At 47.3% G+C, this 22,567-nt stretch overlaps 10 non-coding genes across 10 annotated transcripts; 3 read left to right on the plus strand and 7 right to left on the minus strand.

The window, feature by feature from the left end:
• Nucleotides 1-1,386: 1,386 nt before the first annotated feature.
• trnas-gcu (transfer RNA serine (anticodon GCU)) lies at nt 1,387-1,468 on the minus strand. Its single transcript has one exon. It is a non-coding gene; the product is annotated as a tRNA-Ser (tRNA).
• Nucleotides 1,469-5,176: 3,708 nt separating this feature from the next.
• On the plus strand, nt 5,177-5,250 carry trnat-ugu (transfer RNA threonine (anticodon UGU)). The gene has a single exon. It is a non-coding gene; the product is annotated as a tRNA-Thr (tRNA).
• Nucleotides 5,251-11,663: 6,413 nt separating this feature from the next.
• On the plus strand, nt 11,664-11,734 carry trnag-gcc (transfer RNA glycine (anticodon GCC)). The gene has a single exon. It is a non-coding gene; the product is annotated as a tRNA-Gly (tRNA).
• A 1,629-nt stretch (nt 11,735-13,363) lies between these two features.
• Nucleotides 13,364-13,527, minus strand: LOC131128846 (U1 spliceosomal RNA). Its single transcript, XR_009129729.1, has one exon. It is a non-coding gene; the product is annotated as a U1 spliceosomal RNA (small nuclear RNA).
• Nucleotides 13,528-14,610: 1,083 nt separating this feature from the next.
• trnae-cuc (transfer RNA glutamic acid (anticodon CUC)) lies at nt 14,611-14,682 on the minus strand. The gene has a single exon. It is a non-coding gene; the product is annotated as a tRNA-Glu (tRNA).
• A 383-nt stretch (nt 14,683-15,065) lies between these two features.
• Nucleotides 15,066-15,139, minus strand: trnat-cgu (transfer RNA threonine (anticodon CGU)). The gene has a single exon. It is a non-coding gene; the product is annotated as a tRNA-Thr (tRNA).
• A 371-nt stretch (nt 15,140-15,510) lies between these two features.
• trnav-uac (transfer RNA valine (anticodon UAC)) lies at nt 15,511-15,588 on the minus strand. Its single transcript has one exon. It is a non-coding gene; the product is annotated as a tRNA-Val (tRNA).
• A 532-nt stretch (nt 15,589-16,120) lies between these two features.
• Nucleotides 16,121-16,193, minus strand: trnak-uuu (transfer RNA lysine (anticodon UUU)). Its single transcript has one exon. It is a non-coding gene; the product is annotated as a tRNA-Lys (tRNA).
• An 868-nt stretch (nt 16,194-17,061) lies between these two features.
• On the minus strand, nt 17,062-17,143 carry trnas-gcu (transfer RNA serine (anticodon GCU)). Its single transcript has one exon. It is a non-coding gene; the product is annotated as a tRNA-Ser (tRNA).
• Nucleotides 17,144-19,177: 2,034 nt separating this feature from the next.
• trnas-cga (transfer RNA serine (anticodon CGA)) lies at nt 19,178-19,259 on the plus strand. Its single transcript has one exon. It is a non-coding gene; the product is annotated as a tRNA-Ser (tRNA).
• Nucleotides 19,260-22,567: the final 3,308 nt, after the last annotated feature.

A 22,567-nucleotide genomic window follows, 5' to 3' on the forward strand; every position in this document is an offset into this window, starting at 1 on the left:
CTGAGAGGTTGGTGGTTCGAGCCCACCCAGGGACTCTCAATTCACACATTTGTTGGACTTTGGACTCCCTCCCTTGTATGAACATTTTTCCCCATTGGCGAACTGTTTTTGTGTTGGTGCCAGATGCACTGCTGGCACTGTGGCTAAGCTGGTCAAAGTGCCTGTCTAGTAAACAGGAGATCCTGGGTTCAAATGCCAGCAGTGCCTGGGTGCTTGGTCAGTGAAACTTTGGCAGCTGATTTGTGAACCATGTACTTCTTTTTGTCACTTGCCCTTCAAGAACGAATTGACGTTGCATCCACAGCTGACGTGATTCTTGTGGATCCCATTACGCCAGAAGGTGCTTGAATCCAAAGAGTATGACATTGTGATGTGTTGTCATTCAGCGCCACTTTGCAGAGGCTCATCCACTTGACAGTTGAATTTTTTTTCTCTTACAGTGTGTCCCCACGTGGCATTGGTGGTTCAGTGGTAGAATTCTCACTTGCCAAGCGGGGGCCGCGCGGGGCCGCGCGCGTGTTGTTGACATTTGCTGCCAGCCAATCAGGATGCGACACAGACGTCAGACAAGCAAAGAGACTCGCCTGCCACGCGGGCATGATTACCATTACCATCTATCAGGGATGGCAACTGAATTAAGAATCAATGCCAGAAACCTGCCACAGGATTTCAGATAATGTTTTGATGCAGACTGGTCATGATGCATCTGATTAATTCAATTCATTAATTAATTAAAATTAATTAAACCACTACCTGTGAGAGGTAAGGTACACCATTGCACTAAAGATTGATAGAATAGTTAGTAATGGAGTTAGTAGTGAATAACTAACAATGCTTGTGGGGATTTGTTTGGTTTTGGACATCTTTCAGATAAATAAACATGCAAACTGACCCGGGAACATCATGGCTGTTCCTGGCAAATGAACATAACAGGAGGGTTAAGATGACTACACTTCCAAAGTTCTCAGCTATGACTGAACCTCTCGCTCCTTTGTTCCCCGAGAAACTAGGTTGGGTGTGGAATTGATCAAACATCAAGAAGACCACATCAATTTAAAAAAAATAAAAAGTGATATCTTGGCAGAAAAAGGCCCGGTTAGCTCAGTCGGGAGAGCATGAGACTCTTAATCTCAGGGTAGTGGGTTCGAGCCCCACATTAAGATTTCTTTCCTGTGGAAAATTCTGCAACATGCGGAAAACATTTCATTCTTGTAGGACCACAAATGGTAGAGCGCTCACTTCGCATGTGAGATGAAGTGGAATCGATGCCTGCCTGCAAAAAGCATTCTCAATCTCCCACATCGTACCGGATGCTTGGATTAATTGCATTCTAATGATGTTTCCTAAAAAGACAGGTGGTGTCAAAACTGGCGCATTAGTATAGTCCGATGAGGATGGGATTCGAACCCATGCGTGCAGAACACAATGGCTTAGCAGTCCATCACCTTAACCTCTCGGTCACCTCATCTCCTTTGTGGACATGGTCTTGTTGACTCAAAATGACACATCTTAATTAGTGTTTTGGTGTTGCAGAAATTGTGGCAGCCTTCCTGTGCAGCGGGGGGATTTAACTCAAAGGCTAGAGTTCTTGCTCTACATGCAAGAAATAGCGGGTTTGATACCCGTATTGTCGAAATGATATGTTATGGCTTTTTCGCCAACAAAAGCGTTCTTGATCTCCGACATCGTACCTTATACTTTGATTCATTGCATGCTAATAATGTTTACTAAAAATACAGGTGTGGTCAAAACTAGTGTATTTTTACATCACCACACTTCAAGTGGACAGACAATCTTGTCTTTTCAGACAATACAATTACAAAAGCAACACACACCTGCCATGACCCTGAATCGGCCGGGGTTGTTGCGGCCACAACACAGAGTAGGAACCACTATACAATTACGGCTGTGAGCTATGCTTTTCTGGGCAAGAACCATAAACTCAGACTTGGAGGTGCAGATTGCTCATTCCAGCTGGTTCTTTTTCGTCTGCGAGCAAAGCTTGAATTTCATGTGGGTGTTGTCCTGGCGGGAGAAACATTTTAGCTCGTGTCGGCATGGCTACCGTGACAAAAGCCCATTTTCCTTTCCAGTAAATGTGTATCAGCTGAACACTTTGCAGACCTAATGCTGTGAACATTTGCGCGAACTCAAGGTCGGGTTTGTGTCTGATTGTAACATGATATGCATCAGGATTCTGTATGTCACCTCCCAACTGCACTTGTCTGGTCTTAATATGTCATTGGCTGTGTTGTCGTGATCGATTTTGATGAAATCAAGAGAACAAAGTCACCCCTTTACAAACTATTTGCCAACTCACGATGTAAACAGCAATTGTGCTGAAAACTGGGATTGAACCAGGGACCTTTAGAGATTCAATCCAACGCTCTCCCAACTGAGCAATTTCAGCTGCAAAGGGGTTTCTCTGCTTTTTCAGTCTGGGCTAAAAGTGGGGGTAGGGTGAAGCTGTGTCTGTGCCACGTACTATGTTGCTGTGTACCTGGTCCAGTGTGTTCTCATCTTGGGTTGGAATGTCCCCATGCTGGTAAAGGGTGGGGAATACAGTCCGTCGATGAGGATAAGCGGTACAGTGGAGTTCACTGGTTGAAGTCGCCAGGTACCATAAAAATGGCAATGGGCCACGGGGGTGTTCTGAATTCCTCTTTGGCAGAATTGGCTAAATGGCCGTACAAAAAGCACCATACTTGGAGCCTGTGGTCAATGTCAACAGTTGGGCTAATTCAGTTCCGTTGAGACGGTGATTATGTACCAAGTCAGTTATGTCAGTCAGGATTTGGTCAAGGTTGTTGTGTGGTTTTGGCATGGATAAGGCTATTTATCTAAATTTAGGAGGAGTCCATGGTCTGTAAACATACTGAGATACTCCCCCTGCTGTTGCGGAACTTGCAGGAACTTGCAAATTTTCCCACTGAGGGGTGAATAAAGGCATATCTTATCTTCTACCATAGGGTAGGCTTCTCCTTCTACTTCAAAGGGTAGGTTTTGGCAAGAAGTAGGATTCTTAATCCTACTTCTTGCCATTAATGCTTTCCCGAGTTCCAACATTTCCTTGGGAGCGAGTTTGATAACCTCGGGGTGTGGACATACTCGTTGATATGCCAACGAGGCTGGGAGGATTCCAACTATGGTCTTTTGGTTTTAGTTTTAGTCATTTAATTGAGTCGAGTCAATAGTTCCCCAAGAGAGGGTGGACATGGGTGTCTGTTCAGGGGCGGTTGCAGAGTGATCATAAATTGGAAATGTCGGGTACAAAGATGTTGCCTGAGTCGGAGACTGTAGAACTACAGATGACTGAAAGTCTCACTCCTTCTGAAACAAGGTTGTCTGTGGAATTGATCAAACATCAAGATGGCCACATCGATAAAAAAGAAAAACAAAAAATTATATCTACAGCAGAAAAAGGCCTGGTTAGCTCAGTGGGTAGAGCATGAGACTCTTACTCTCAGGGTCCTGGGTTTGAGACCCACATTGGGTGTGCATGTGAGGAAGACACTTGGTTTGTGTGCGGGGCTACACAAGCCTTTCCAGTTCCAGTTAAAAGGTAGGCACCTCAGGCGGGCATTGGTGGTTCAGTGGTAGAATTCTCGCTTGCCAAGCGGGAGGCCCGGGTCTGATTCCCGGCCAATACAGTATATCTAAGCTTTTACCCAGAGCTCATGTTGAAAAAGGACAAAGGCTCTTTTCCTGCCAAAGGGCAGAATTCAGAATGACACCTGAAAAGTAACAGACCAGACCACCTGAGAGTTAAGGTGGACAGCACTTGAGTATTTGCAACTTTCTGTCAAAAGTGGAAACTTACTGAAACCTTACTGCAGTGATGCGGATGTAGTCTCTATGCAGCAATTGGTCAGCGCGTTCGGCTGTTAACTGAGAGGTTGGTGGTTCGAGCCCACCCAGGGCCGCTCAATTGACACATGTGTTTGGCTTTGGGCTCCCTCCCTTTTATGAACATTTTTCCCCATTGGCGAACTGTTTTTGTGTCGGTGCCAGATGCACAGGATTTCCTTTTTTACTAAAGGCATCATTGTCAAGTTTGCATGCTTCGCAGGCACTATGCTTTAGTTGGTCAAATTACATGCCTAGCAAAGAGGGGCTCATTGGTTCTAATTCCAGCAGTCCTCTACTGGTATTTCCATGACTCTGGTTTTCATACTTTTTATCAGAGGTCATGTTGAAGAACAAAGACTGTTTTCTGGAGAAACGCAAGACCCCAGAATGCAATAGGTCTGCTTTGTATACTTTTCAGCAGTGGTCATTTTGAAAAGCACCCCTGGTTTACTGCCCATGAGGAGCAGCCTCGGCCACTTTAGAATGAAGGGTGACGCCACTTCAAGATGCAAGAAGCTGTCAGAAGTGGGACTCAAACCGACGCCTCATTAGAGACTGCAACCTGAATGCAGCACCAAACTTCAGGTTCAGGTTCAAACTCCTGTGACACTTTAATTACAGAAGAGACAGACAACAAAATTCAAAATTTCTCGCAGCGAGAAGAGTGAAAAAACAAACCCAGTGACATGCCGCTCCACTCTGAGGATGCCATTCATGCTCCTCTCTTTTTATTTTCTTTAGGAGGTCCCTAATACATGGTTGTGCAACTCTAAGGGGAGGGGGAAGCAAGCAGTTGCACGAGCTGTACTTGTTGTCTGTGTGTGTGTGTGTATGTGAGAGCAATTACTTTTTGTGTTCTTATGTGTTCTTATCTTGGCGCATTTTGCATGATGAACAGGAACATCTTCAAGGTAGCTACTGATATTCCCAGGCACCTGCAAGATTAGTGGTGCTGGGAGTTGCTGGTCAGCGTCTTGGAATGCTGCTTCAAAACACTCAAGACTATTGTCTATTGTCTAAGCAAACGGATATAAGGGTGATAACTTAACACTATAATAATTGAATTTACTTTTTATTCTAACAGTTAGTCCAGATTAACAGCCTAGTTATTTGTGTCAGTCCCAGGGACCGTTTCTAGACCCTTGTGTGACACTTGTGGAGAGCCCTTGCATTCTTCCCAATTGGTAAACCCTTTGTATCGGTGCCAAATATACGGGATTCTCCCCCTGCTGACCGAATGACACACGACAAATGGCATCATCTCAGCGTTGGAGCAGTTTATGTCTAGAAGAGTAAAGGCAGCATTGCCAGGGTGACTTACTCGGCTGGCGCTGTGGCTTAGCTGGTCAAAGTGCCTGTCTTGTAAACAGGAAATCCTGGGTTCAAATCCCAGCAGTGCCTGGCTGCTTAGTCCGTGAAACTTTGGCAGCTGATTTCTGACCCACGTACCTCTTTTTGTCACTTGCCCTTCAAAAACGAGTCAATGGTGCATCCACAGCTGACATGATTGTTGTGGATCCCGTTACGCCAGAAGGTGCTTGAATCCAAAGAGTATGACATTGTGATGTTTTGTCATTCAGCGCCACTTTGCAGAGGCTCATCCACTTGATAGTTTAATTTTTTTCTCTTACAGTGTGTCCCCACGTGGCATTGGTGGTTCAGTGGTAGAATTCTCACTTGCCAAGCGGGGGCCGCGCGTGTGGTGTTGACATTTGCTGCCAGCCAATCGGGATGCAAGAGAGACGTCGGAGAAGCAGAGAGACTTCAGAGAAATGAATTCAGGTTTTCAAATCCCGTCTAAGTCATCAGTCAAGTGACTGTTTTCTTCTCCACAATATTATTGTTTTCCAATTAATCCCTATATCATTACAAACTATTCCTATCAGGCTTATATTGATACCAGTGCTTGAAATAAAATACAAAATCAATGCAATGTCATTCATTCATTTTCTACCGCTTTTCCTCACAAGGGTCGCGGGGGGTGCTGGAGCCTATCCCAGCTGTCTTCGGGCGAGAGGATCAATGCAATGTAACAAAGAATATTTATTTATCAGGGTACCACACTCAAGAACACTCTCAATAATAAAAAATAAATAATAATCTACATGTAAGCAGTTATGAATAATAAATATACGTATTGTTCACTTATTTTGCCGTCTTTGTTTCTCCTTTTCATAGAAAGGAGAAATACCCTCCCTCCAGTCTTCACTGGTCCAGTGTGGGCAGCAGTTGGAGAAGTTTGGATGGACAATCTTTTTTGGGCTCTTGGCAAATAAAACCATGAAACACACATTTGTAATTTGGTTCAAACAAGATGCAACTATGAGAACAAAGGGACACATGATTAAGTTTTTACCTGGCTTTGCTTTGGCTGAAGCTGTTGCTAATGTAATGTAACTGTTGCTAATGCTAATAGGTATACTACGTGTAATAGGTATACTGCGGCGGTCGTAAATAACGAACAATAGCGGAAGTGGCACCGCCACACCACAAACAGCCACATAAAAACATGAAAGCAGAACAGTTCAAAGACAAAATATTTTCAAGTATTTGTGCTGTTTTCTTTTACTGTAGTTTTGTCCGTCTCGTCGCTCGCTCGCTCGGAAAAAGCAATTGTGCTGTTTATTACCCGAAGTTCAACATGGATGGAGGAAAAAGCGGCCACAGCGCCACTCCTGGACAAAAGTATATTACATTCATAATGGGCTTTCGCTATAATTGGAAATGAATGGGGAATGTTTCGGTCGTTTCAGCAGACCCGGAGACCCGGGTCCGATTCCGAATGCAACAGGGCTGTTTTTATACCTTTGATCGGTGTAAAAAAATGCAAAGACCGTTTTCGGGACCAACACATGACCTCTGAATTTGATCAGAAATGTCACACCTCTCCACCTCCACATCCATCAATCTTCCTCCGCTTATCCAGGTCCAGGTCGCGGGGGGCAGCAGTCTTGGTAGGGAAGCCCAGATTTCCCGGTCCCCGGCCACCTCCTCCATCTCCACCGGGAGGACACCAAGGTGTTCCCAGGCCAGCTGTGAGACATAATCCCTCCAGCATGTCCTAGGTCTGCCCCGGGGCCTTTTCCCGGCTGGGTATGCCCGGAACACCTCACCAGGGAGGCGTCCGGGAGGCATCCGGACTAGATGCCCGAGCCACCTCAACTGACTCCTCTCGATGTGAAGGAGAAGCAGCTCTACTCTGAGCGCTCCCGGATGACTGAGCTCCTCACCCTATCTCTTAGGATGAGTCCAGCTACCCTACGGAGGAAACTCATTTCAGCTGCCTGTATCCGAGATGTCATTCTTTCGGTCATGACCCAAAGCTCATGACCATAGGTGAGGGTGGGAACATAGATCGACCGGTAAATTGAGAGCTTTTTTAACCACGACGGTCTGTTACAGCGACCACATTACTGCCGAGGCTGCGCCGATCCATCTGTCGACCTCACGCTCCCACTTTCCCTCACTCGTGACCATACCTAAGATACCTAAACTCCTCCACCTGGGGTAGGACCTCATTCCCAACCCGGAGGGAGCACTCCACCCTTTTACGACTGAGAACCACGGCCTCTGATTTGGAGGTACTGAGTCTCATCCCAGACGCTTCGCACTCAGATGCAAACCGTCCCAGTAAGCGCTGAAGGTCACAGCCCGTAGAGGCCATAAGAACCACATCATCTGCAAATAAGAGAGATGAGATTTTAAGGCCCCTGAAACAGATTCCCTCAACACCTTGGCTGGTTCCGGGACTTGTTGATGAGGCTGACAGCAGACGGGAAGAAACTGTTCTTGTGGCGTGAGGTTTTGGTCCTGATGGACCGCAGCCTCCTCTCAAAGAGACTGTGTCCGGGTTGAGAAGGATCGGCCACAATCCTTTTCTGCACGCCTTAGGGTCCTGGAGGCGTACAGATCCTGGAGGGACGGGAGATTGCAGGAGGTGAGGATGGACTCAATGATGGAGCTGTAGAAGTGCACCAACATTGTCTTTGGCAGGATGAATTTCTTCAGCTGCCATAGGAACGTAGGAAGTACATCCTCTGCTGTGCCTTCTTGATGAGGGAGCTGATGTTCGGCTCCCACTGGAGGTCCTGGGAGATGAGATGATGCGGAAGGACTCCACAATGTCAATCATAGAGTCACAGAGGGTGATGGGGACAGGAGAGGCTGAGTTCTTCCTGTTGTCCACAACCATCACCACTGTTTTTAGGGCGTTGAGCTCCAGGTTGTTCAGGTTGCACCAAGTCACCAGATGGTCAACCTCTCACCTGTAGGCAAACTTGTCGCCGTCAGAGATGAGTCCGATGAGGGTGGTGTCGTCCGCAGACTTCGGGAGCTTGACAGACTGGTGACTGGAGGTGCAACTGTTTGTGTACAGGGAGAAGAGCAGAGGAGAAAGAACGCAGCCCTGGGGGGATCAGGTGCTGACGGTTTTTGTATCTGAGATGTGTTTCCCCAGCTTCACGCACTGTTTCCTGTCAGACAGGAAGTCTGTAATCCACCTGCAGGTGGAGTCAGGCACGCTCAGCTGGGAGAACTTCTCCTGGAGCAGAGTTGGGAGGATGGTGTTGAAGGCGGAGCTGAAGTCCACAAACAGGATCCTAGCATAGGTTCCTGCGGAGTCCAGGTGCTGGAGGACCAACACACCAAGGCAGCCGTCCGCAGCGCCATTTTGGAAACACGTGGTGGCATGGGAATAGATGACTACATGGTAATCAGGTGGTTAGGTGTCAGTGGTTCCAGACACATGGGTTGTTTACATTGTCCACAGTAAGAGGGTGATTATTCACAACAGACATGGCTTCCTAAAGAAAGGTTCTCAAGGAACTGTCACTCAACCTGCCAGCACTGTTTGCTAGGACTGAAATGAGCACGCTTTTGATGGTTCTGATCTGGCGCTCCCAAACACCTCCCATATGGCTTGCATTTATGACAAAGTTGCATTGCTTGTCTGCCAGGTATTCTGTTACTCTTTCTGTGTTTATTTCCTTTAGAGACTTTTCCATTTCATTTTTAGTTCAAACTAAGTATGTTCCCTGATCTGATCGGATGTGCCAAACAGCACCTCTGATGGCAATGAAGCATCTTGGGGCATTGATGAATGAGTCAGTGGTCAAGTCCTCCAGCATCTCTATGTGAACACCTCCAGAACATAGACAAGTGAATAGTAGACTGTACTGTTTTTGTTCTTTACGCCCTTGTTTTGTGTGAAACGGGCCAAAACAATCCATGCCACCATAGGTAATTGGTGGAGAAGGCTCAATGTGGTCTTGAGGTAAGTCAGCCATCTTTTGTTCCTCTGTGGCTCCTCGAGCTTTCTGGCATGGGATGCACTGTCAAATATGTTGAGCCACTGCTTTGCTCCCTCCCAGGATCCAGTAGTCATTTGCTCTGAGTTAATTCAAGAACCAATATAGTTCTGAGACTGGACCTTCTCTGCCAATTCAGGAAAAGCAGGGGAATTAGCTCAAATGGTATAGCGCTTGCTTTGCATGTGAGAGGTAGCGGGATCGATTGCCTAAATTCTACAAGGAATCCTTTGTTTTATTGGCTAATTGTAGGCCATTCGCGCACCCCGAGGTTACAGAGGTCAAAGGTAAGCCCATATTCAGCAGCACAGTGGTGAAAGGTAAATTTATGTGCATTACCGTTTCCACAGGTTCCCGATTTGTACAACCCGGCATTAATACCTCTTAGTGTAATTCTACCTTACTGGTGGATGCCTTCTTCTGGTCGCTCCTCAGGGCTGACCTCTGGTAGTGGTGCGGTGGACCCGACGTGAGTGATAGGTTACCGACCGAGAACATGACTGGTGTTTGTGCCCTGATTTCTTTCCTTCCTCCAATAACAGTATTGTCAATTGATGTGGAGCGCCTAGTGCATAGTGCTACTTCCGTAGGGTCTCACCTCATGCCACGGACGCCCTGAGGACCAGACAAGGTGTGTCAACCTCACCCTGGTTCGGTGCTTCCAAACTGACGTACATTGACCCTTGGATAGGTTTTCCTGGTGTCCTGTTGGTTATGAGGGCGGGGTGTTGTCGACGTGGGCTTTTGTTGCTGTTTGTTCTTTGCACTCGGGGTCTAAATTTTGGGTAGAGGACAATGGGGTGGCCGCCCCCATTGATCTGCTTCATGCAGTCACGGTGCGCGAGAGGTTTGCCACCGCTCTGCTTTGCCATGCTGTTTTCTTGACCTTTCCCCGGTCAGTTAGCGGCCTTGATGGGGGTGTTTCGCAGTTGATTGGGTTGTGCGCTGTTGGTTATGGGGCCCGATGGGTTTTTGCCGTGGGCTTTTGTTGTTCCTGGAGCAGATAAAGAAGAGTGGTCGGTACGGGGGTGAACCCATGACCGTGGCTTTATTAGCACCACGCTCTGATCAACTGAGCTAATCGACCACAGGACACCATTGCATCAAATGTTTCCAGCTAAAATCGACTAACTCATCCTTAACAGACCGCATTCTCCGTGCCATGCTGTTTTCTTTACCTTTACCTGGTCGGTTGGTTGCCTTGATGGGGGTGTTTCGCAGTTCACTGGGTTCTGCGCTGTTGGTTATGGGGCCGGGGGGTTATGAGGGGCAGGGTGTTGTCGACGGGGGCTTTTGTTGTTCCTTCACGGTCCGCATTCTCTGCACTCGTGGTCTAAATTTTGGGTAGAGGATAATGGGGTCCACTGCCCCCATTGATCTGCTCCTTGCAGTCTTGGTGACTGAGAGGATTGTTGACGCTCTGCTTTGACATGCTGTTTTGTTTACCTCTCGAGGGTGTTTCACTGGTGACAATTGACACTTTGGTCTCCCTCCCTTGTATGAACATGTTTCCCCATTGGTGAACTGTTTTTGTGTCCGTGCCAGATGCCCAGGATTTCCTTTTCTACTAAAGGCCCCATTCAAGTCAAGTTTGCATGCTTCACAGGCACGATGCTTTAGTTGGTCAAATTACATGTCTAGGGGCTCATTGGTTCCAATTCCAGCAGTCCTCTACTGGTATTTCCATACTTTTTTATCAGAGGTCATGTTGAGATACAAAGCCTGTTTTCAGGAGAAATGCAAGATCCCGGGATACAATAGGTCTTCTTTGTACACTTTTCAGCAGCAGACATTTTGAAAAGTACCCCTGGTTTACTGTCCAGGCACTGCACCTGAAGGCAGTGCCTTCGACCACTCGGCCACCCTGACCCTCCAGAGGCTACTTTTTAAAAGGCATTCACACATTCACACTGCGTTTTGTTTCCCATGTGGGTATTATGTTATGTTAGTCCAGATTAACAACCTAGTTATTTGTGTCAGTCCCAGGGACCATTTCCAGACCCTCGTGTGACACTTGTGTTGGACTCTTTTGGAGAGCCCTTGCATTCTTCCCAATAGGTAAACCCTTTGTATCGGTGCCAAATATATACGGGATTCCCCACCTGCTGACCGAATGACACACGACAAATGGCGTTGTCTCAACGTTGCAAGCAGTTACTGTCTAGAAGAGTAAAGGCAGCATTGCCAGGTTGACATGCTCAGCTGGCACTATGGCTTAGCTGGTGAAAGTGCCTGTCTAATAAACAGGAGATCCTGGGTTCAAATCCCAGCAGTACCTGGGTGCTTGGTCCGTGAAACTTTGGCAGCTGAATTTTGATCCACGTACCTCTTTTTGTCACTTGCCCTTCAAAAACGAGTCTACGGTGCATCCACACCTGACATGATTGTTGTGGATCCCATTACGCCAGAAGGAGCTAAATCCAAAGAGTATGACATTGTGATGTTTTGTCATTCAGTGCCACTTTGCATAGGCTCAGCCACTTTTCTCCGACAGTGCAACCCCATGTGGCATTGGTGGTTCAGTGGTAGAATTCTCGCTTGCCGAGCGGGAGCCCTGGGTCCAATTCCCAGCCAATGCAGTGCATCTCTGCTTGTACCTTTCTTTAGAGTTCATGTGAAAAAGTACAAAGGCTCTTTTTCCTGCTAAAGGGTAGAACTCAGAATGACACCTGAAACGTAAGAGAACGGACCACCTGACAGTTAAGGTGGACAGCACTTGAGTATTTGCACATTTCTGTCAGAAGTAGAAACTTATTGAAACCTTACTGCAGTGATGCTGATGTAGTCTCTGTGCAATTGCTTGTGTTGTTGACATTTGCTGCCAGCCAATCAGGATGCGAGACAGATGTCAGACAAGCAGAGAGACTTTGGAGAAATGAAGTCAGGTATTTGAATCCCGTCTAAGGCATCAGTCAAGTCACAGTTTTCTTCTCCACAATATTATTTTTTTCCAATGAATCCCTATATAATTACAAATTATTCCTATCAGGCTTATATTGATACCAGTGCTTGAAATAAAATACAAAATCAATGCAATGTCACAAAGAATATTTATTTATCAGGTTGCCACACTCAAGAACACTCTCAATAATAATAAAAAAAATCTACATGTAAGCAGTTATGAATAATGAATATACACATTGTTCACTTATTTTGCCGCCTTTGTTTCTCCTTTTCATAGAAAGGAGAGGCCTGGAACTCCCTCCAGCTCATCTCTTTTTCCATCCTGTGCTCTCTATAGATGGAGAACACTTTGGCAGGACAGTAGATGTACTTCTCTGAAGCCAGTGTGGATGCGGGGGCTTTTCCGGCCCTGCTTCAGCTGCATCCTGCAGAGGCACTTTCGGACAGGGAGTGGAGGGGATTCATCCCTCTTTCTCTTCTTCTGCTGTTTTTCCTCCACCCTCTTTCTTGTCTCATCCACCTCTCGCTGGAAGAAGTCTGTTTGACTGAAATCTTTAAATGGCATCTTAGGGTCTGTCAGACCTTCTGCAGCACTAAGATTATCTGACAGGGCCTTGTTGATGAACGTCGTGGTTGATGTCCTATCCACTTGATATTTTGATTTTGGTTGGCCACAGCACAGACATGGTTTTTGTTTGAGTTTTTTGACACAGGAGGTGGTTGCTGCTGCTCCAACGGGGTATGAGCAGGTGGTGGTGGTTAAATAACCATTGCTGCAGGCAGTGTCACTACAGGCACAAGATGCAACTATTCCAACAAAGGGACAAATGATTACGCGTTTTTACCTGGCTTTGCTTTGGCTGAGCGAGAAGTCCTTTCAGGCAAGAAAACAACAAAAAGCAACACACACCAGCCGTGACTCAGACAAAACACAGAATACAAACAAGAACACGATTACGGCTACAAGCTATCGTTTTTTGGGTGAGAACCATGAACTCCTACTCAGAGGTGCGGATTGCTCATTCTTGCTGCTTCAAATTTGCCTGCGAGCAAACCTTGAACTTTAGACTCAGATCAATCGAAATGGTTGTCGACGCCCCTTTCTCTGTCTTGTTGCCGTTTCTCATTGAGGTTTCCTGACTGAGAGCAGATCGGCCTCACGGCTGGTTGGTTGTCTCCCGTGGACGGGCAGACCTTTCCAGCAAGCATTGGTAGTGCTGGGCTGGTCGTTTCTTGCTCGGTCTGGCTGCACTCGCAAGCCAAGGAGCTCGGCACGGTGCTGCCTCTTGTTTTAAACACGGGATAAGGGGAGAGCGCGAACGCAGTCCCCCACTACCACAAATTATGCAGTCGAGATTCCCGCATTTGGGGAATTCGCAGAGGTCAGCTCAACCCATGTGCAATGGCTGAGCCTCGCCCTGGGTGAACCACCTTCTTGATCATGGTATCTCCCCTGGCAGGTAAGTATGAGTTGCACCGGTCCCGCCCGGACTAGTCTCTCGCACATGCCACATGCTGAGTGGTGGTCTCATCAGGTCGCCCACAACAAGCCCAGCCACTTGACCTGTGTCCAAATTCAGAGACAGGACTTTGGTTATCTCAAGGAGTCAGTCTGTGTGGCACTCTTGTGACTTCATTCTGAGCAAAGGCAGCGGCAGCAAGTGGCTTAGGGCAGTTGCTGCAGACGTTCAATGCGGAGACTGAAGTACTGACTCCACGTCCCTAGTCACACCATGTAACATGAGAGGCCAATATGTTTAACCCTGACACGTGTAGATGTGCAAGGTCGTTGTGAGTCAGTGGGTTGTCAGGGTCAAACTCCTGTGACACTTGTAAAAACACTTAAATGCAGAAATACAGAAGAGACAGACAACAATATTCAAAGTTACTCGCAGCGAGGAGAGTGAAACCACATACCCAGTTACATGCCGCTCCACTGAGTATGCAGTTCAAACTCCTCTTTATTTATTCTCTTTCGGGGGTCCCTACTACATGGTCATGCAACTCTAGGGGTCTAGGGGTGGCAGTTGCACGAGCTGTATTTGTTTCTCTATGTGTATTTGTGTGTATATGAGAGGAATTACTTTTATTGTTTTATGAGTTCTTATCTTGACACGTTCTTGCAGGATTTACGTGAACATCTGCAGGGTTGCGGTTGGCGCATCCAGGCACCTCCAGGACCTGGGGGTTGCTGGGGGTCTCTGATCAGGGTCACAGGAACATTTCTTCTTCAGCACATTCAAACACTCTTTCTATTGTCTAAGCAAATGGATATAAGGGTGATAACTGATGCTATGTTCATTCTATCTACATTTTATTCTAACAAGGATCTATCCCTGAGCATCCGACAAATGCTCTGTCTCACCCTAAACCCAGGCCTGACAGCATTCTCAGTCGAGGACCTTGTCTTATTGTGTTGTCCATGTTTTGTTTATATTTCTGTTGTCAGTCGCTTCAGGATGACAACGGTTTGTGCTTCAAGATGACCCCAACCATTCGACCGAGGCCGAAGACAAATCCTAGCTCCAGTCAAAACCTACCCAAATGTAAATTCCCTGACCGGGAATCGAACCCGGGCCGCTGCGGTGAGAGCGCCGAATCCTAGCCACTAGACCACCAGGGACTGCTTTATGTCTGCACTCAGCAAGGCAGAGACAGTGTCACTTTGACGTACTCCAGCAAAGGAACCAAAATAGTTCTGTGACTGGACCTTCTCTGCCAACATTGCAGCAGCAGGGGAATTACCTCAGATAGTAGAGCGCTTCCCTTAAATGTTAGACCCGAACCTCTTTTGTTTTGCTAATGTGGTCTGTTTTCTTAGCCCTGCAAATGTCCAAATGCACAATGTTTTTGCCTTTGTCGAGAGCATTGTAGTACATATGACATTTATGCTACATATGACATCAGAAATGATGGATATTTTTTCAACAGAACATGACGTCTGATTCAAAACATTTACTTGAAATGTTGGAGAGAAAAAAATGGAGTCGCTGAAACACATATGCAAGGCACTGCTGGGATTTGAACCCAGGACCTCCTGTTTACGAGACAGGAACTTTGACCAACTAAGCCACAGCGTCGGCGAAGGAGTGTCTTCAGTGTTAGGCGAACCACTGCATGACGGAAACCACACCAGTGGCCAGGCTTTCAACAGGACTGGTGAAATCCTGCCAGTGTAAGCGGACCGAATCCACGATTATTCTCCTCCTTGGTCTTCGCTGTGTCAAGGATGAGGATGTTGTTTGCATGCAACGACACCACAGCGGCCACCTCCTTCCTATGAGCCCCTTCGTGCAGGCCAGTGACGCACCCGATCAGTCATCCGGGAAATATGGATTGTGTGTCCAAACTGGGGACAGATGCCCGTGTACACACCTTCAGGGATCAAGCACATATCCTTGTTCCCATTTGTCACCTTGATTTTTTTGTGAAAGAAGGAATTGAACGGCCTTGCTTCCACCCAGTTTCCAACTAGGGACCTTTTGCATGTAAGGCAAACGTGCTAACCACTACACTATGAAGGGTAAGCCCTTTAAGGGGACTGGTGAAGCAGTTGCCAAACAATGACACAAGACGATGTGTCCGATGTGGGGGCATATTGACAATTGTCCAAATCGACAAATGTTTCTCCCTTGTAGGGAAAATTGTTCCACAAATTATGGGCTTTTCTTCAACAAAACATGAAATCACAATCACGGCTTGACAGGTTTGGCTTGTAACCTCCTCTAACGTTGTCTGGGGGGTGGCCCTTTGATGAATGAAGTTAAGGTCCTTTCAGCCTGCCAATAAGCATTTTCAAACTATTGGCAAAGTCGCAACGTAAACAGGGATTGTGCTCAAACCCAGGCTTGAACCACGGACCTTTAAATCTTAATTCTCGCACTCACCCAACTGAGCGATTTCAGCTGCAAAGGTGGTGTTCCGCTTTTTCAGTAGAGGCTAAAAGAGGGGCCAGGGTGAAGCTGTGTTTCTGCCACATGTGTTGCTGTGTACCTCGCCCAGTGTGTTCTCATCTTGGGTTGGTATGTCCCCATGCTGGTAATGTGGGGTCTACTCTTCTCCGCCTGAACAGGGACTTGAACCCTGGACAATCAGATTAAAAGTCTGATGCTCTACCAACTGAGCTATCCAGGCGCTTGATGAATGAGGACAACTCACAAGGCAAAATCTTCTGGCATACTGTACTTGACCTTGCAGAGATGAAGAAGCCCCTGTCCCGAAATTGCCACCTCCAAGATCGACGGAGGTCTTAAACTGCCCACATGGACAAGCCTAATATCTTCTGGACAAAAATAGTTAATGGTCAGACAAGACAAAGGTTGAGCCAATCACCTGAACAATAAACTTTTGATCTGAGTGTCCGGGATTCAAGTCCCTGTTCAGGTGACCAGGTGGCCACGAGCCCTCCAACTAATGCACCTGCAGTTTAAGGCTATGTTCTGGATTATCAGTGTTTCGCCAAGAGTAAAATTGGGTCGAGCGAGAAGTCCTTTCAGGCAAGAAAACAACAAAAAGCAACACACACCAGCCGTGACAAAACACGGAGCGCCGTCTGATGACGTTGGGAGTGTCGTCCCCATGCAACTGGGAGCCAGTCGCCTTTCGTCAGCGGAGAGGAGTCACCGTCCACGCCTGTGGACTGTGGGAGTCCTACACACAATTTCCCGCTGTCCAGTTCGCCCAGCACGCCAACGCTCTTCCTCCACCTATGGATATTCCCCAGCTGCTGGCACTGCCCGCTCCAACCACACCGGCTGCGTCATCCGCTTTGGTGGGCCGACTTCAGGTGGAAGGTACGATATCCTGGGCGGGGGAAGCTTCTCCTACCACAGCATTAATTGGCTCTGGGGCGGACGAGAACTTCATTGATAGCGGACTGGTCAGTTCTCTCAACATTCCTACTGTTGAGCTTGTCCCCCACAAGAATGCAATTAATTATTTGCATTCTAATGATGTTTCCTAAAAACACAGGTGGTGTCAAAACTGGTGCATTAGTATAGTATGATGAGGATGGGATTCGAACCCATGCGTGCAGAACACAATGGATTAGCAGTCCATCACGTTAACCTCTCGGTCACCTCATCTCCTTTGTGGACATGGTCTTGTTGACTCAAAATGACACATCTTAATTAGTGTTTTGGTGTTGCAGAAATTGTGGCAGCCTTCCTGTGCAGCGGGGGGATTTAACTCAAAGGCTAGAGTTCTTGCTCTACATGCAAGAAATAGCGGGTTTGATACCCGTATTGTCGAAATGATATGTTATGGCTTTTTTGCCAACAAAAGCGTTCTTGATCTCCGACATCGTACCTTATACTTTGATTCATTGCATGCTAATAATGTTTACTAAAAATACAGGTGTGGTCAAAACTAGTGTATTTTTATAGCACCACACTTCAAGTGGACAGACAATCTTGTCTTTTCAGACAATACAATTACAAAAGCAACACACACCTGCCATGACCCTGAATCGGCCGGGGTTGTTGCGGCCACAACACAGAGTAGGAACCACTATACAATTACGGCTGTGAGCTATGCTTTTCTGGGCAAGAACCATAAACTCAGACTTGGAGGTGCAGATTGCTCATTCCAGCTGGTTCTTTTTCGTCTGCGAGCAAAGCTTGAATTTCATGTGGGTGTTGTCCTGGCGGGAGAAACATTTTAGCTTGTGTCGGCATGGCTACCGTGACAAAAGCCCATTTTCCTTTCCAGTAAATGTGCATCAGCTGAACACTTTGCAGACCTAATGCTGTGAACATTTGCGCAAACTCAAGGTTGGGTCCTACATCCTGTTTGTGTCTGATTGTAACATGATATGCATCAGGATTCGGTATGTCACCTCCCAACTGCACTTGTCTGGTCTTAATATGTCATTGGCTGTGTTGTCGTGATCGATGTTGATGAAATCAAGAGAACAAAGTCACCCCTTTACAAACTATTTGCCAACTCACGATGTAAACAGCAATTGTGCTGAAAACTGGGATTGAACCAGGGACCTTTAGAGATTCAATCCAACGCTCTCCCAACTGAGCAATTTCAGCTGCAAAGGGGGTTCTCTGCTTTTTCAGTCTGGGCTAAAAGTGGGGGTAGGGTGAAGCTGTGTCTGTGCCACGTACTATGTTGCTGTGCACCTGGTCCAGTGTGTTCTCATCTTGGGTTGGAATGTCCCCATGCTGGTAAAGGGTGGGGAATACAGTCCGTTGATGAGGATAAGCGGTACAGTGGAGTTCACTGGTTGAAGTCGCCAGGTACCATAAAAATGGCAATGGGCCACGAGCGTGTTCTGAATTCCCCTTTGGCCAAATTGGCCATACAAAAAGCACCATACTTGGAGCCTGTGGTCAATGTCAACAGTTGGGCTAATTCAGTTCCGTTGAGACGGTGATTATGTACCAAGTCAGTTATGTCAGTCAGGATTTGGTCATGGTTGTTGTGTGGTTTTGGCATGGATAAGGGTATGTATCTAAATTTAGGAGGAGTCCATGGTCTGTAAACATACTGAGGTATACTGTATACTGTTGTGATTTTTTGACAGACATGTCTAGTAAACAGGAGATCCTGGGTTCAAATCCCAGCAGTGCCTTCTCTGTGTTTCAGCAGCTCCTATGCTGTTATTTAAAATAAATGTTGTTCTTCTTCTGTTGAATAAAGACCCATCATTTCTGATGTCATATGTAGTATACATGTCACATGTACTACAATGCTCCCTACAAAGACAATACCCTTGTGTATTTGGACATTTGCAGGTTTAAGAAAACATTAGCCAAATATCTTCTGGACAAAAGAGTGGTCAGACAAGACAAAGTTTGAGCCAGTCACCTGAACATTAGACTTTTGATCTGAGTGTCCGGGATTCAAGTCCCTGTTCAGGTGACCAGTGATAGGGTCTGAGGTCCACTTGCAAACGCCTCCTTTTTGCCCACAAAATACAAGGGCAACAGGACAATCCCTTGGTACTTTATGGAAACAATGTGAGGTGCCTGGCTTTTAACTAGAAGTGGAAAGACTTGTGTAGCCCCTCACACAAACCCATGCACATGTTGCCAGCTGATCCTTGACATCAGCAAAAATTTGGTTCTAGGACAATGGGGTCACCTGCCCCCATTGGTCTTTTCCAAGGAGTCACGGTGGCCGAGAGGTTAAGGCGTTGGACTCGAAATCCAATGGGGTTTCCCCGCACAGGTTGGAATCCTGTCTGTGACGCTTTGGCTGGGCATTTGTTGCCGCCATGCTGTTTACCTTGTGGTGGAGTACTGTTGGTTATGAGGGCCGGGGTGTTGTCCTTTCACGGCCCGCATTCTCTACACTGGAGGTCTAAATTTTGGGTAGAGGATAATGGGGTCCACTGTCCCCATTGATCTGCTTCTTGCAGTCTCGGTGGCCGAGAGGTTTGTTGCCACTCTGCTTTGACATGCTGTTTTCTTTACCTCTCCTCGGTCTTTCAGCGGCCTTGTCGAGGGTGTTTCACAGGTGGGTGGGTGGTGTGATGTTGGATATGGGGGCCAGTGGGTTGTAGCCCTTTTGTTGTTCCTGGAGCACATAAAGAAGAGTGGCCAGTACGGGGGGTCAAACCCATGACCTTGGCATTATGAGCACCACACGCTGACCAACTGAGCTAACCGGGATAGCGGCAGAGAGCTGCTGGAATGACAAGGCGCTACGAAACGCGTATCGGGCGAGCCTCAGCGTCTGGGTCTCATCCCGAGCGGCCAGCTCATCTTGCACTTGTTGGCTGAGGCTCGCCCGATATGCGCTCCGCAGCGCCTTGTCATTCCAGCCGCTCTCTGTCGCTATCCATTCGACTCGACAACCGGCTGCGGGAGCGCAGCGCACAGCGGAGGGCGGAGCCTCTCCGACCCACACGTCGGCTCCAAATCCCACCTCCTGGGGCTCTTCCGGCACCACTCCTCCCTCCCTGCTCCAGCAGCGGAGCGCCGTCTGATGACGTCGGGAGTGTCGTCCCCATGCAACTGGGAGCCAGTCGCCTTTCGTCAGCGGAGAGGAGTCACCGTCCACGCCTGTGGCTGTGCCTGTACTGTGGGAGTCCTACACACAATTTCCCGCTGTCCAGTTCGCCCAGCACGCCAACGCTCTTCCTCCACCAGGGATATTCCCCAGCTGCTGGCACTGCCCGCTCCAACCACACCGGCTGCGTCATCCGCTTTGGTGGGCCGACTTCAGGTGGAAGGTACGATATCCTGGGCGGGGGAAGCTTCTCCTACCACAGCATTAATTGACTATGGGGCGGACGAGAACTTCATTGATAGCGGACTGGTCAGTTCTCTCAACATTCCTACTGTTGAGCTTGTCCCCCACAAGAATGTCCGCTCGCTAGATGAACATCACCTGGCATGCATTACGCATCAGACGTGCACCATATCCTTGGTGCTGCCGGGTAACCACCACAAGGTCACAAATTTTTTTCTTATGCCCTCTCGCTCAGCTCTGTTAGTACTCGGCCTCCCCTGGCATCCCATGCGTGTGTTGTGATGTTTTGTCATTCAGCGCCACTTTGCAGGGGCACATCCACTCGACAATTTAATTTGTTCTCCGACAGTGTTTCCAAACGTGGCATTGGTGGTTCAGTGGTAGAATTCTCACATATAAACCAACGTATTTAACTGCTGGAAAAGTTACAGTTCACAAAAAACAAACCTGGAAGATCTGGAGGAGTACATCGACGGTTGCTTCGATAGTATCGTCATGGGCAAGTCGGGCAAGTCACCCAAGACGCCGAACTCCAAGCGTAGCCGTCATGAGGACTCCCCTGGGGAGACGTCGCCACCAGGCACAGACATCAAGGACATCCTCGATTCCATCGACAAGAGGCTGATTTGCTTGGACGGCCGCCTGGCTCTTGTCGAGGTACTCCATAAAGAATTTCAGGCCATCCGTGAGTCTCTGGACTTCAGCCAAAAACAAATAATCTCCTTGGTGACGGAGAACGCAACCCTCCGTGAATCGGTGAAGTCCCTCACCGACGGAGTTTCACAACTCCGCCAGGAAAACAAGTCCATGAAGGAAACGATCTTGGACCTTCAGGCTCGAAGCATGAGGGACAACCTCGTCTTTGCAGGAATTCCGGAGAAATCCGAGGAAGACCCGGAAGAATCCATAAGGGCCTTCATGGCGCAACGGCTCAAGCTCCCGGCTGACGTCATCGGGGACATCACCTTCCATCGCGTCCACCGCCTGGGAGCCAAGAAGCCAGAAAATACAAGACCGAGACCCATCGTGGCAAAATTTGAACACTTCAAGCAGAAGGAGCAGGTGAAAGGCCGAGGCCGAGAGCTGAAGGGGACGGACTTCAGCGTGAACGACCAGTTCCCAAGAGAGATCCTCGACAGACGCCGTCGCCTATTCCCTATCCGAAAAAAGTTCATCAACGAGGGGTGCCGAGCTGTCATCACAGTGGACAAACTCTTTGTTAATGGACAGCTATACCGCGATCGTGAAATTACACCATGGCTGTATTAATCATTCTAACATGGTAACTGAATATGCTTGGTAAGGTAAGGTAACGTCCTACTTTTTCATAGTTACATGATAAAGGTTCGTATATTATAACGCGCTCATCCTCGTTAACGCCTGCACTCTGCCTTCAAATTACTCCCCATTTTTCTCCCTTGCATGTCACCTCATTCCTTTCCTCCCTGTCTTGCACACTTTCTCACTGTCTTTCCCCTCTTTCACTCACTTATATTCCTGTTTGTCACTTGTCTGTTTTCTGTACCAGCATGTCTATACAGTTCACACACACTCACATAATCACAAACCCGCAAATACAAACATTGTACATAAAGACACACATCCATGTACACAGGTGGCTCGTACTGTACATCTGACACATAAACCTACAACACTGCCACTTACACACACGCATATCTCACACATGCATACTCCAACATTACACCTTCACTAGTCAGATCAGGAGGACTACATTATAATATGCCCATGTGCACTTTAAGCATATATGTAATAGTATATGCTTACATTACCTACAGGCACATATACTTCACACTTGCACATATATACACACACATATCATCATAAGCTAGTCTAGGATGTCCTCACTGCAATTTGTCACTTGGAATGTCAGGGGAGTCGGGTCTCGAGAAAAAAGACAAAAAATGTTTAACCATCTAAAGAATATCCAAGCAGACATTGTCTTATTGCAAGAGACTCACATCTCCAATGCAGCTGCCCATACATTTCACTCACCACAGTTTCCACACATATACCTAGCAAACTACAACTCCAAACAGAGGGGCGTAGCCATTTTAATTCGCCGGAGGGTCAATTTTACACTGCTCAACAATACTATAGACATAGAAGGTAGATATATAATAATCAACATATCTGTGGACAATGTTAAATTTTGCATTGCCAACATATATGGTCCTAATGTTGATGACCCCTCTTTCTTTCACACCTTTTTTTCTTCTCTCTCTGCACACCTGGATTCAAGCTTGATCTTGGGAGGGGACTTCAACTTGGTATTTAATCCAGAT

This window comes from Doryrhamphus excisus, chromosome 4, assembly GCF_030265055.1.
Source record: "Doryrhamphus excisus isolate RoL2022-K1 chromosome 4, RoL_Dexc_1.0, whole genome shotgun sequence".
NCBI lineage: Eukaryota > Metazoa > Chordata > Actinopteri > Syngnathiformes > Syngnathidae > Doryrhamphus > Doryrhamphus excisus.